Source organism: Microcebus murinus, chromosome 11 (genome assembly GCF_040939455.1).
Source record: "Microcebus murinus isolate Inina chromosome 11, M.murinus_Inina_mat1.0, whole genome shotgun sequence".
Taxonomy (NCBI): Eukaryota; Metazoa; Chordata; class Mammalia; order Primates; family Cheirogaleidae; genus Microcebus; species Microcebus murinus.
In genome coordinates this window covers 43750763-43765806 of record NC_134114.1, presented here as the reverse complement: position 1 = coordinate 43765806, position 15044 = coordinate 43750763, and the positions used below count along the sequence as shown (strand labels likewise).

The 15044-nt window shown below is 33.2% G+C and overlaps 1 protein-coding gene and 1 pseudogene across 1 annotated transcript in view; one reads left to right on the top strand and one right to left on the bottom strand.

Annotated features, from left to right (window-relative positions):
* Nucleotides 1–15044, bottom strand: part of NDUFAF2 (NADH:ubiquinone oxidoreductase complex assembly factor 2) — a 149698-nt gene that overhangs the window by 81902 nt on the left and 52752 nt on the right. The window lies entirely within an intron of this gene.
* LOC105877259 (small ribosomal subunit protein eS6-like) lies at nucleotides 1240–2057 on the top strand (annotated as a pseudogene).

Sequence of the window (15044 nt, the reverse complement as noted above, 5' to 3'; positions counted from 1 at the left end):
AGGGATTTTGATTTTGATTCATGGCATGTGAAGGCATTATTGGAAAGCAGAAAGAAAATAATTATTAAGTGGCCCTTAAAATCTTCACTTTTCTCTAGGACACATGGTGAACAAATGTCTGGGGAAAATGTCATCTACTAAGTAAAAACAATAATTCTTTTTTCCTTATTAGAAGATAATTTGAGCATCTGCCCATGGACATATAAAAATTTAACCATTACAAGTGATGTTTATTCGCCTGATTGGATAAACTAAATTCTGGTTATAATTTATAATTCGTTACTTTATGTAACTAAAAGAGTAACACATTTAACTCTGCCAACTTTTAAACTTGACGTTCTTTTATTCTGGTAATGATCTATTTTCTGTAATGAGTTACACAACTAATATTTCTTACCTACAATCTAAGACTAAGTCTCTCCTAGTCTCTAGAAAAATTTAATACAAACACTAGGAATCTTTGTATATTAAAATGCATGAAAAATACTGGGACAGGTGAAAATAACCTACATCTACCTCAAGTAGTAATTAGCGCTTCTATATTTCAACTTGTGGATAAGAATTATTCAAAGCAACATTTTAAAACTATTTCCACTTAAAAAAAGATAAAAATTATACTAGTAAATGGAGAATATGACTACTCTGAGACAAGAATATTACTTAGTGGTAATTTTTCATATCTTAGAAATTTAGGCTATAATCCAATCCTTTAAGATTTAAAAAATTTAAATTTTTATGTATCAGCTTTTCATAAAATACCATTAAGTTACTTTTTTTAGTCTTTTTACTAAAGACAAAAATGTAAAATTTTTTACCAAATTTATAAAGATTAACTAAAATGTGAACCTTTGAAATGATCTGTGCTGTGGACAGAATTTTGGTAAGGCAGTTGTTTATTTTCCACTATGCTCTATAATGTTAAAGCAATATTGTGACAAAATAAATATTCTCTGGAGAATTCAGATCGAAAGACCTTTCTTTAGGGATTCATTTACTTTAAAATACACTCCAGATCTAATCTTTCATATGAATGGGATATAAAATTGATAGCAATAGTTAGCATATCTTTGCTAATTACAGAAACCCAAGCCTGGTAATTATCTATAACTTTTTACATACAGATATCCTTATCGTTATTTATACTCTAGTCTCCTTCAAATATACATACTTAATAAAAACTAACATGTTTGTTTAGGAAGAATATATTTGGGAATCTTAAAAATAAGAATGGCTCTCTTTTTCGTGGCGCCTCGGAGGCAATCAGCTGCTTCACGATGAAGCTGAATATCTCCTTCCCAGCCACTGGCTGCCAGAAACTCATTGAAGTGGACGATGAACGCAAACTTCGCACTTTCTATGAGAAGCGTATGGCCACGGAAGTTGCTGCCGACGCTCTGGGTGAAGAATGGAAGGGTTATGTGGTCCGAATCAGTGGTGGGAACGACAAGCAAGGTTTCCCCATGAAGTAGGGTGTCTTGACCCATGGCCGTGTTCGCCTGCTACTGAGTAAGGGGCATTCCTGTTACAGACCAAGGAGAACTGGAGAAAGAAAGCGCAAATCTGTTCGTGGTTGTATTGTGGATGCCAACCTGAGTGTTCTCAACTTGGTTATTGTAAAAAAAGGAGAGAAGGATATCCCTGGACTGACTGATACTACAGTACCTTGTCGTCTGGGGCCCAAAAGAGCTAGCAGAATCCGCAAACTCTTCAATCTGTCTAAAGAAGATGATGTTCGCCAGTATGTTGTGAGGAAGCCCTTAAATAAAGAAGGTAAGAAACCTAGGACCAAAGCACCCAAGATTCAGCGACTTGTAACTCCACGTGTCCTGCAACATAAACGCCGGCGTATTGCTCTGAAGAAGCAGCGCACTAAGAAAAATAAGGAAGAGGCTGCAGAATATGCTAAACTTTTGGCTAAGAGAATGAAGGAGGCCAAAGAAAAGCGCCAGGAACAGATTGCCAAGAGACGTAGGCTGTCCTCTCTGAGAGCATCTACTTCTAAGTCTGAGTCGAGCCAAAAATAAGATTTTTTGAGTTAAATAATAAATAAGACCATATCCTAAAAAAAAAAAAAAAATAAGAATGTTTCTGTATCCAATACATTAAAAAATAAAAAAATAAAAATAAGAATGCCCCCACAGTTAGATGATAATAAATATTTGGCTGATACTGAATTATGTGCCTACTGTACAGAATGAGTATGACATGCTTCTGCTCTTGAGAACTTCACAGCTTAGTGAATGGGACAAATTTGTAAAAAAATAAGCAGGAAAATAGAAGTTGATGGGAGATGTTTAGGAATACTAACTGTATTGGTTTCCTAGGGTTGCCATAACAAAGAACCACAAATTGGGTGGCTTAAAACAACAGAAATTTATTGTCTTAGTTATGGAGGCTAGAAGTCCTAAATGAAAGTATAGGCAGAGGCCTCTGAAGGCTCTAGGAAAGAATTCTTTCTTGCCCCTTCTAGCAGCCCCTAGCTTTCCTTGGCTTGCAGCTGCTTCACTCCAATCTCTGCCTCCATCTTCACACGGCCTGTTTCTTGTGTATGTCTCTGTGTGTCCCCTTCTCTTCTTATAAGGACACTAGTCACTGAATTTAGGGCCCACTCTAATCTAGTATGATCCTCATCTTAATTATATACACAAAACGCCTATTTCTAAATAAGGTCACAGTCTGAGGTTTCAAATGGACATGAATTTTGGGAGGACATTATTCAACCCACTCCATGGAGGAAAAAGAACAAAAAATACTTGTCAGATTGTGTAAACTTCAAGTGTTCTACAACTTACCAACTTCTTAAAAGTTCTTAAAATATTAGGAGTTTTACAAATATTCATTTTAACAATGGGATTTGAAGTGATTTAACAGAATATTCTTGAAGTCTCAAAGAGTAATTATATTTTGATCCATATTAATGGCTATTCAAAATTTAGTCTGTAAAGTACAGATGACAGTTGTATCCATTCTTGCATGCCCAACATACTTCATCAGAATTAAGGGCAAGGTTTGTTTTCTTTCTGATGAGACATCCATGAAATGTTGTGGTTTTTACTAAGTATAATTATTCCTTCTTTTCAGAAAGAATAGAAGTATAGCCATAATCATTACAACAAAAGACCGGCTTTCCCATTACCTGAGGGATTCTTAAAAGCACTAGAGGTCCCCCCAAATCACAATGTGGCAATGATCTAAGTTAACTGGCAAGACAGAGAAAAAATATACATTATATCTTCAATTATACCATTTATGAAATTGCATTTTTATGGTAAAAAATGATAAAATTATTGACTAAGATTTAGTTTAAAATTTGGGCTTAATTACTATTTTCTATTATAAAAGGCAGAAATATTCTTTGAGTTTTGGGATTTAAAAAAAAAAGATATATGTCATAGCATTCATGGTTTTCAATTCTTTTTGATAAGAAACATTATCCATTTATGTGTACTTTATAAAATGTCTGATAGATGATCTACCTTCTTCAAAAACATGATTCTTTAGAAAATGAATTCTATAATATGCTTGCTACAAATATGGTCTCTTCCCATCTCTTTTTTAACAGTAGCTTAAATAATGCAAGTACAAATGCCACTTCCTTAAATATCTGATGGGTCCTCAGCTCTCTGGCATGTGGTAGCTTGGTAGCTTTGTCCCCAAACCTTTTTTTCTTTCTTTCTTTTTTTTTGGCCTGTCAGCTGTGAGAAACAGTTTTCTACCAATTACTGTCACAATATGAATAAATTCAAAACTGAAAATGTAAGCACTGAATATTTTCAGTAAATTTATCCCCAAACTACATTAAAATAAAAATTTACCATTTAAACAAGGAATTTAGCATGTAATAAGGAAGAAGCATCACATCGTACTTTGTCTTCTATAAATAAAAATACAATGTAAGAAGATAAACCAACAAGCATTCATGCAAAAAAAAAAAAATGGGCAAATGACAGCAAGCATATAAAATGAAATGAAAAAGAAAAGTTATAACTGCAAAGAGAGCATCAATTAAGAAATATGACTTAAAACATTATGCAGTTACTGGGTTTTTCCCCTTTTTTGGATGATTATATTTTGAAAAATATTTGTTTAGCCTTTACCTCTTCATCCAGCACCAATTAGTTTCTTTTAGTGTGTGGCTCTAAATAAACAATAAGCAAGCATCTGGTTTCTAACATGATTTTGGTTTAAAAGGTATTAAGAAACATGCTATAAAAATTAGCAATGTCTTTAGGTTATCACTCCTAATAATACCCCAAATAAACAAGATACAGTTGGCTCTTACTCTAAACTGGTCTGTGCTAAAACTTTTTTGGGGAGCAGGGGGTAATAAAAGTTACATGCTTATAGATATGACCAATAAATACACAGTTTGAGTTGGCTACGTATATACAATCCCCATGGTCTGATCCTTGTCTGGCCAAGACACTGCTTCTCTAGTCTCTGAATCACAATCAGTTTTGACACCAGGGTGACAATGCACAATTATTTTCAAAACACGTCCTTTTAAACATACTTTCAGAATAGGCATTATATTACCTTTTGAGTATTCTCAATCTTCTCAAATGTCATTTTTAACATATTTTATTCTTGATGGTCTACGTACATTATAGATTGCAGTTTAACAAACTCCCACAGAAGCTTTGGGCCTGAAAGTCATAGTTTGTGTTATCACTAACCTCTACCTCTCTCTAAATCTCCCTCCCCTCCTTATCACCCATATTCAATCAACTACCAAGTCATGCTGTCATTTCTTTCCCAATGTCCCTTACAAGCCTGCATATTTTACAGTTCAGCTACCACTCTTCACTTCAGACGAGCACCATGTGCCAGTATGAATACAATAACAATTGCATACTAAATGATCACCTGTACCACAATCCATCTGGTCAGAACAATCTCCCTAAAATGCCCCTTTAATTATGTCATAACTTTCAGAACTATTTCAGGTTTCCCATTTTCTGTAGAACCATTTCCCAAAATATGTTTTATAGAGTACCAGAGTTTCACAAAATTTTAACATGTTTCAGTTTTTAAAAGGGAGGAGGGGGAAAGGGGTAGATTCTCTTGCCAAGTGTGGATTAACAGAAAAAGTCGTTCTTTACAGCAAGATTTTTCAGAGCTTTTGATACGCTAAATACACATTACATATATCCAAAGGTGGGAAAGTATGCATTTCACAAATTTATTTCATCACAGAACCCTTTTTACAACATGGTACCTTGGAACTCTCCCAGAACATTAGAACAGTTTTTAAAAAGCATAAACTCGGACTTTGCTCTTTATGACTCTCTTAAGTCCGACCTCAAACTATTTCTAAACTTATCTCTTACTAACTTCTATATGAATTTCCACCTTCAACTAGACTCTACATTCACTGTACTGAGCCAGTTATATGCATGTATGACTCTGTCCACATTCCTATCTACAAAAACTCTTGTCAACCTTTCATAGCCAAGTTCAAGTTCTGTTTCCTCCACAAAGCCTTCCTTAACAATTCAAGTGCACATTAATCTCTTCCTCTTCTGAATTACACCACTTATACTTCCATCTAATACTCCATGTGACACTCAATCACTGATCTAAACATAAATCTTCTAGAGATCTAACTTTGAATTTAGTTTTTGTTGGTATCTCTTCTCACACACTAGATAGTAAGACCCCTGAAAGAAAAGGCATACCTTTTGCATATGTCCTATAGCATTTACAGCTTTGCAGTTAATGGGGCTGCAAAAATATCTGCCAAATAGATGGGAAAAAATGTTTAGGATAGTTTGCTATTTGCTTCTCCAGTTCCAGTCCCCACCTTTCTGCTCTCTGTCCCAGAAAGCTGACCTATATAAATTACATCAACAGGTTCCCTTGCCCTCTGGCTCCCAGTGGGATTTAGCTAATAGGGAATACCTTCAGGAAACTGAAGAGGAGAATGAGGTCAGAGAATTTATTTTGCTGGCTTCCTCCCTGCAAGGTCAAATGGGCTGTTTCCTTTGGTCCAAGGTCATAACTCTGTCTCCATGTCCCAGAAACCATTTTTTCCCCTAACCCTTTCAACACTGGAAATAGTAAAGACAACCTTCTAGTATTGCACTTGTTTTTTATACCCTGTAGTTTCCCTCCTAGACCCAGCCCACACATTCACATAGTCCCTTTATTAAACTCTCCTAAAATTACCTAATTTGAACGTGTTGTTTCTTGCCTAAATCCTAACTGATACAGATGGTAGATATAAACTGCTTAGCTGTTTAAAAAAAAAAAAATAGCTATTAGTCTCATAATACTAAGAATAGGCAATGAATTTGTTTTGAGAATCTAAAGCGAAATACAAGCTATAGTCTACAATGAGTGTTGGATTATGATCTACTTGGTGGAAGAAACCATGATTTATTCATCTCTGTATTCATTCCTGTGCCTAGAGTCCCAAGCAAACTGTTTGCAATAAACATTCACCTAACTGGATTTAATAGTCTATGGCAGAGGCAGTGGTCACCAAATATGCACAAGCTCCTCTACATTTTCCAGCCTCCTCTGCAGTTAGATGGTCAAGTGACTGGGCTCTGGACAGTGGAAAATGAGTAGAAGTGATATATGCCTCTTCCAGGCCTGCCCAACATCATTCCAAGTGAGCCATCAACTCTCTTCTTCCCTTGTCACTGTTGAAAACTTTTTCCAAATTTGTCAACACAAGATAAATGAGTATTAGCTGATTCAGAAAATAAACATTTATGTTAAGCCACTGAGTTTTGCGGTTTATTTATTATTTAACTAACACAGAGTCCAAGTATCCTCCATTTATAACAACTTCATATCTTAAATAATACAACTGATTTTACTTTTTCTTTAGATACTAGAGCTTATTAAAATTTTTGCTATGACAAGATAGAGTGAAGACTAATCATATGTTTTAGGTTATACAATGAAGGAAAATATATGCCTCAACAATCATTTATTATTGACAAATAGGGAACAAAACTAAAAACATTTTTTATTTGTTTAGCATTAAGTAAGCCTGAGAATAAGATAACTACAAAAAAGAGGTGATGATGATCTGAGCAAGGAGTTCTACCTCCAGACTGAGACCCCAGGTACAGGCCCATATATTGTTCTTTTTTGGTGTAGCCAGAGAAGAAGAGAAGAGCTTCTGTGGTTGAAAATACAAGATACAAAGAATGGTGTTTGCAGAAATTTGGGATATTTTAGATTTACTAGGTATTTCTTTAATGCTTTAATCCCCTCTTGCCTATGTTTGTTTTATACTGCGTTTAAAAATCTTTTACCTCAAAAAAATAAGAGAAAAATAAAGGAATAGATTTGTCTTGTTCTTTGTCATCTGTTAAAAATACACTATATTCTCAAGCAGTGGGTTAAGCTTTTAAAATTTTTAGGCTCCAAATGTTTTAATCCCTCATGGATATTTAGTACTCATATTTAGAAAATGGAATATTACCAAAGGAGAATGTATTTGTTATCTATATATATTTACCTACCTAAAATGTACACATACTTGAATTTACACATAAAAACAGCCATTTTGCATTGAGAGTTTTAAAACTCTCATCTCTTTTTGAGATTTAGTTCTTACTCGTATTACTGATTTGAGCAACTGTCCTTGACTTCGTGTTCCTTTCATAGTCTGAAATGCTGTTTTGTTGAATTTTGCTTTTAAATGCCTTACAACTATTACAATGTATCAAAAATATATGGTGTATGTTTAATTGTTATATGAGAACACATCAGGCTCCTTTATCCTGCTGCCATCACATTTCTTATGGCTATGGCTCAGACATGTAGTGTACTTAAAATGCAGTCATGTACCACATAAGAACATTTCGGTCAATGATAAACTGCATATATGATGATGGTCCCAAAAGATTATAATATCCAATTTTTACTGTACCTTTTTTCCTATGATAAGGCATGTTTACATACACAATACTTACCATTGTGTACAATGCCTACAGTATTCAGCATAGTAACATGATGTACAAGTTTGTAGACTAGAAGCAATAGACTGTACCATATAGCCTATGTGTGGAGTAGACTATATAACATCTAGGTTTGCATAAGTATACTCTATGATGTTCATGCAATGATGAAACTGCCTGACAATACATGTCTCAGAATGTATCACCATCGTTAAGTGACACATGAATATACTAGTTAGTCAGATCACTCCCTTTAGTTGATTTTCTATCTCCTCATCAGGATCATTTACAGGTATATTTCAAGTAATCTATTTTTTTAAAGATTTTTTCCATTCCTCTTGAAACAAACACTAACCTATTTTTTTCTACAGAACTTTCTTAAGGCCCCTCTTATGTCTAGGCTAGACTATACATATAACTCCCTAGAGCACTACCTTCCTTGGCTATAATAAACTCTAAATTATATACCGATTCCTCTCAAATTTCTACTTTACCGATCAGTTTTCTGCTGGATGATCAGAATTAGGCCACAAGTATAAGATGTCTTAACTCTCCTCTGACATCATAAATGAGAACTTCAGCTATGTACGGATTTATCAAGTGAAACAATAAGTGTGGTATATATTTATTTATGTATATTTTTTACCTATAGAGTTAAATATAAAAGCATCCCTTCTTTGTCTAATTTCTCCATAGTCCTTTTTTTATAAGTTATAACTACTTCTTAAGTGGTCTTCTTTAGTGTAGCTTTGGTTTATCCCTTTTTGACTCTTAAAAATATATTTGAACCAAAACACTTTCCAAGAAAGAAATAATTCTAAAGAGAGTTGAAAATTATCATAGCCAGAACAACATAAATTTCTGCTGAACAAAGACTAAAATAAATGTATTTGTATGTATAAGTATTTTCAATACTTACCATATAAGAAAAGTATCCTAAGTATTATAGTTCTAGATTGATTAATTACAGGTCAATTAAATGAAAATATAAATAATTATATGATAAAAATTAAAACTACACCACAAAATAGGTATCTCATGGAATAAAACAGATTTATAGAATGAGGGATGATATATAATAAAGCCCTACTTGAAATGATGACTTTAATAACTATCATATTACTATACTAAATTATGTATTAGCATATACAGACAACATTAAAAAATTCTTCATTACTGTCTTCACATAATATAATAATTAAGGCCCCAAAATACTGTATGTAAGCTGAACTTCTTAAGTTATCTAAGTGAAAACATAACAGTTATTTGATGGTTGCTGAGAGGTAAAGAACTTGCCACCCACATCAATAACTTTCTGGTGAACTGAAGTAGTTAATAAGCATGATGGATGTATCAAGAGGTCTATACAAAACTAAGCTTAAAAGAGTAGTCAAAGGAACTACCCAGAAGAGATGATGGGGATATGGTAGGACAGTCAGGAAAAGGAGATAAGGAAATAGACAGGTGATACACCTAAGGTAAGGAAGGAACGATGATAATTAATGAAGAAACGGGTGTTTGGCAGAAATAGGATCAGGAAATATTAATGTCATTTAAAATGAAAAATTATATTATTTATAAAAACTGCTTGGCCTTCTGCTACAAGAGTCCTTATTAGTTATCTGGGGAATTAGAAGAAATCTTCAAATATGCTTACAAACAATTTTTTAAAAAAGGGAAGAAGAAAGCAAGAGGAAAACAAATACTAAAATAAGTATCATATAGCATCTCTTGTGAATTTAGACTTATTGGACTTTTAATAAAATAAGACTGAAAATGCTTCACATTTTTAAAATGCTAAGAAAGAAAATGGCTAAGGCAAAAAAACTAATTGGAAAACAAAATCACTAGTTTTACACAAAGAAGATCTCAATTAAAGAGTTGATACCTTAAAAAGAAAAGTGGTCCATACTAAATAGTAAGATTCAATAAAAGGATCCAAGAGCTGAGGTCTGTTGTTGACAGCAGAGCTTGGAAGGGTTTTATTCCAAGTCTCAGTTTCTGAACCAAACCATGAATCTCTAACAAATGGTAGAAGAGCAGTATATACTCTGATCACATCAAATGGTAAGAATGAAAACTAGGGAATGAGAAAATAGGCATGGAAAGGTAAAGCAGAATTCGATGTTTGTATAATGCAATTCCAGACCTAGTTTAAAGAGCTGATATGGTTCCCTCCTTGTCATGCCCATGCTGCCTATACTCTCAAAAAACTACTAATATATCAGTCAGAGTGCCTGGTATTAACCAATATGCTATTCCTATCTATCAAAGACAGTATGACATATCCCGTAAGATTCCTATAGATATGTTACATTACTAAAACCAGTTCCGAAGACCCTCACATACACCCTACAGGAAAAACTTGAACTACCAACTGGCTCTCCATACTTGTGAAAACTGAATAATCTTTGAGACCCACCATTGAAAGGTATGATCTCTGTTAATCAGGGCTCAATCAGGATCACATTTTGCCTTTTCTCTAGAGTCCATCTGCTAATGCAGACTATTTCCATGGTCACTCAGGCTCTTACTGGGTCACCATAGCTCCCAGTTTTCATGAAGAATAAAGGCAAAAGCCAAAATACACTGATTTTAGCTATAAACATACCCTTCTAGAATAGGTGACTGTGAAAAGACTGGGTTAGCTGATGGGCAAAGGGACATATCAACATTAAGATTCTAAAATGAAGAGACTGGTTGAGACTAGGGATATATATTGTTTATACTTTAAATTGAAAGTGGGAATATACTTTTATCTGGTTATAACAAACAGCTTGACACATGACAAACAACTTTCCCCCTGCCTGACCTCTGTTCACTGGTGCATATCACATACTGGGGTAAAGATACTTGCAGCACAGAATGCTCTAAGTGTCAACGATATTACTTCAAAAAATTTCAGAGCACAGACCTAGAATATGCATATGATTTCAGAGCCAGAAAAAAAAATGCAGAGTAGCTGGCAACAATCTGACAAATATAATAACTGTGTCCTGATCATAGTAATGTGCAACTTAAATGCTTAAACCCCAAAGAGAAACAGTGTCAAAAAAGAATACATTTGACCTTTCAGGCAACAACTTTAAAATGTAATGAACTCTTGCTTTTCTACTTTGACCATGAGAATTCAATGGTACAAATAATCCAATATGCCTGGCAATCAAAAAATCTCATATATTTGGCTTTTATTTTTATTTTATTTTCAAAGATTTTATTTTTTTAGAGAAGTTTCAGGTTCATAGCCAAACTGAGAGGGATGTTCACAGATTTCCATGTATCACTTGCCCCTACCTGACTACGCACAGCTTTCCCCATTATCAACATTCTCCACCAGATACATGTTTTTGAAAGCAAGTGTTTACCCAAACTCTTCTCCTACCTTGTGCCAGACTTGTATTATTTAGGTGTTGGGGATCAGAGTGGACAAAAACATATACTTAAACATGTAATTAAAATACAACATGGTAAGATTGCTGAAAAGTGGTCTGTATAGTTCTATAAGGGCACAGAGTTCCCTAAGACTGCAAAGGGTATATGCCTAGATACAGGTGGGTTAAAAAGAGAGATAATACACAAAACATAAAACAAAGTCACCTAGTGCTGGTAAGGCTGTGGGGAAAAGGCTATTCACTTGCACTGCTGGTGAGAATGTGAACTGCTAGGGTCTTTCTGGAAAATATTCTGGTAATATTTATTAATAAAAATTGCACATATCATTTGCCATAGCAATGTCACTTCTGAGAATTATCTTACAGAAGTAAAAGCATGAGTAGGAAAAGGATATTTGTACAGGATGTTTACAGAGCATTTTTAGTAGAGGAAAAAAATGTAAGTAACTAAAATGTCCACAAATGTATTAATCAAAGGTTATATAAACCACAGTATATCAGTACAATGGAAACATATGCAGCCACTAAAAGAATACTCAATAGTAAATCACAGAGATTGCATAATCTCTGTGATTTACTATTGAGTAAGAAACACAAGTGACAAGGAAAGTAAATGGGACGATTACATTTTTGTAAAAAATAAACAATATTCCCTTCAAAAACTCTTATTTGTATTTGTATATGAATATATAAATTATATGAGCATTGGAGCTGTAAAAGCATAATTTCAGACCACTAATGTTGAATGTGACAAGAGGATGGAGATAAGTAGAAAACACATATTCACACACCAAAATTGGGAGGGTGAGGGTAGGGAAATGATGCTATAAAGTAAAAGGAAAATATGTAGAAGCCTATAATATTACTCACTCTCTGCCTTCATTTAGGTTTCTTTTCAAATGAAAAGAATGCCACATCCTGAGAAGAATCCTCTGGAAATTCCTAGCTAGTTGCCACACTCCTTATTCTGTCATATTCTAAGCCCTTACCTTCCTTTACAGTTTTTCATATTTCTACTTGACCTTATATTATAAATTCACTTATTAGTGAATTATTATTATTATCTTATTATTATTATCTGCCTCCACTTATTATTATCTGCCTCTTCTACTAAAAGGCAAACTGCACGAAGGTAAGAAGACTTTGGGTTGTTTACTATTGTATCCTCAAAACCTAAATAGTCTGGTATATAGATATCAGTCAATAAAGATATTAATTTGATTGGGTGATGAAACTGACAGAAACTTAAAGAAAAGAGTGACTTTTAATAAGCAGTAAATTAAATTAGGTAAGCTCATATATTCTGGGATGTTGAAAACAGCAAATCCTGAAGTGAGGTGGGTAGGCAAGGAGGGAGAAGAAGAAAGAGATGTAAATCCAAATTGAATCAATAACCCAAAATGTGTATGCCTGGGTAATGCTACAAAAGAAAAGCACAAATGAGAAAATAGTTTTTCAAATACTTGTAAACTTCATATGTATATGTGGACAGAGTGGTATTTTTCTCATAAAATAGTTTTGCTTTGGCTTATAAACTAGAATACAAGAAGTAAAAATATATTTAACTGGCAGATTGTGATATTAACACACAGAGAGTAAAACAATAGGAAGTTGATGTAGAAAAAAACAAGCATTCATAGACACCTAGCAGAATAAGCATTCTTGTCATTTAACCTAATTATGATTATTTAACACTGAAAGCAAATTCTGAAATTAAAAAAAAGTCCATGTGTATATTTTAAACACAGGCATCAGAAATGTATACTGTTCTTCTCAAATTAGAATAGTTTATAAATTAGATGTTCTCAAATTACATATAACAAAACACTTGGAATCAGTTTTATGTTCTCATAACTCTTAAGTATGTTACAAAATAAAGACTAACAATTACATATATGTTTTCTGGGTAATAGTCTCACTTTTTACACTAAACTATATAATGTTAAATATAATTTTTCTCAGTAAGGATGCCATTTCTACATATAGTTTTGCAAATTCTAATTTTCAAATAAAGCTATCTGAGGGCATCCTGTTATGGGTAGAGCACACATTATCCACAGAGACAAAGAACTCTGTAGGAACAATGAATACATTCTTGAGTTTTAATTCATATAATCTATGAATATTTTTAAATCATGTAAAATATGAAATCTCTATAAAATAAGCATTTACCAAAAGAAATAACTTTGTCCATTTTGCTTAAAAAATACTTTAAAATGAAAATGAAATAATTTCCTTGAAAAGGCAACTTGTTATCTGTGATTATTTGGATTTTCAAAAATATTTTTAAAAGTATTTTAAAATGATGAGTCGGTATTCTCAAAAATGTGAATTGTAGGCTACTTGCAAGAATGTGACAGGATTATTTCAATCCCATAAAAAAACAAGGTTGCATTGTTTTCCTATAATATTCATCTTCTATCTTAAAAAGCTCTTATGAAAATAACCTATATAAATATAGGTTCTATTAGAACCTTCTTTAACTTAGAGCAATCCTATTTCTCCTGTTTAAATACTAAAGATAAATAAACTGACTTTTAGGTACATATTTGATGTTGTACAGATGACTAAACACATATTTAGATATCAAATGTAGACATATTTAGTTAAAATCAATTAAACTGAGAAGTCCTTTCCTTCCGGCTGTCCATATTTTTCTTTAATCCTGGTCAGTGTAAACCCTTATTACCAGTAATTTGTGACTATAACACTGAGGAAAAAATGCTAGCCTCACGATTTTTGTCATTTCTCCCCCCTCTTCCCCTGCAGGCTGCTACTGTTGATGGCCTTTATGGAAATATAAATTCAATCAGCAGCTGCAAATTTCATGAGACGTCCATCTTCATGCTGAATTTCTAACTGAGTGTCAAAACAATCTGTGGATTTCTCCCTGATGAAACACACATTGAATTGTAAATTTCTGCAATTTCCTCATGTTTGAATTTCAGCTGCAGCAAAATAGTGCTAGCCTAGATACACTGCCTATCAGGCTGAAACAAGTAATTTTCTCTTCTTATGCCTTCATGCCATTTAAAGAGTTAACTTTTTTAAAACGCCATGATACAAAACATCTACCCACAAATGAACAATTAAACTTTCCATACTATTATGAGAAATGAGGATATAAAAACCATTAATATATTTGATATGCTTTCAAAAGAAATTTTTTTTCCCTAGAGACTTACTGTGTCTATTTGATCTTTCTTATTGATTGACTGGTTGGTTGGTTGATTGATTATTGTATTTGGTGGTGAATGATGCAATGCGCTCTGATAAAATTAACATTTTCTATATGCAATGTCAAGACAGGACATAAATGAAAAGCAGTAACAAAATAATGACCACTAACCTCAAGTTTAATGAGATATATGTTCATCAAATATTGCCAAGAGTAAAAATATAAAAACAAAGAATTAAAACAGCTAGATTAGGCATTCTTCTTAATACATACTTACAACTGAGTTAATTTTTCACCAAAGAATCATTTTCAGTGAAATAGCTAAATAGAATTACTTTTAAATAACACATTATTATGAACCCATATTGTTTTACAACTAAATAAGCAAAAATGTTATGTGTTTTAAAAAGATATCTTAAGAAACTCATTAAGTGACTCGCATTGCCAGACAGCAACTTGTTTTTATAAACATCTTTCATTAATGTTGCTAACAAAATAATTCACAGTCTATTTAAAACTTCAACAAGACACTGGAGTAAGCAAACCTTATGGATG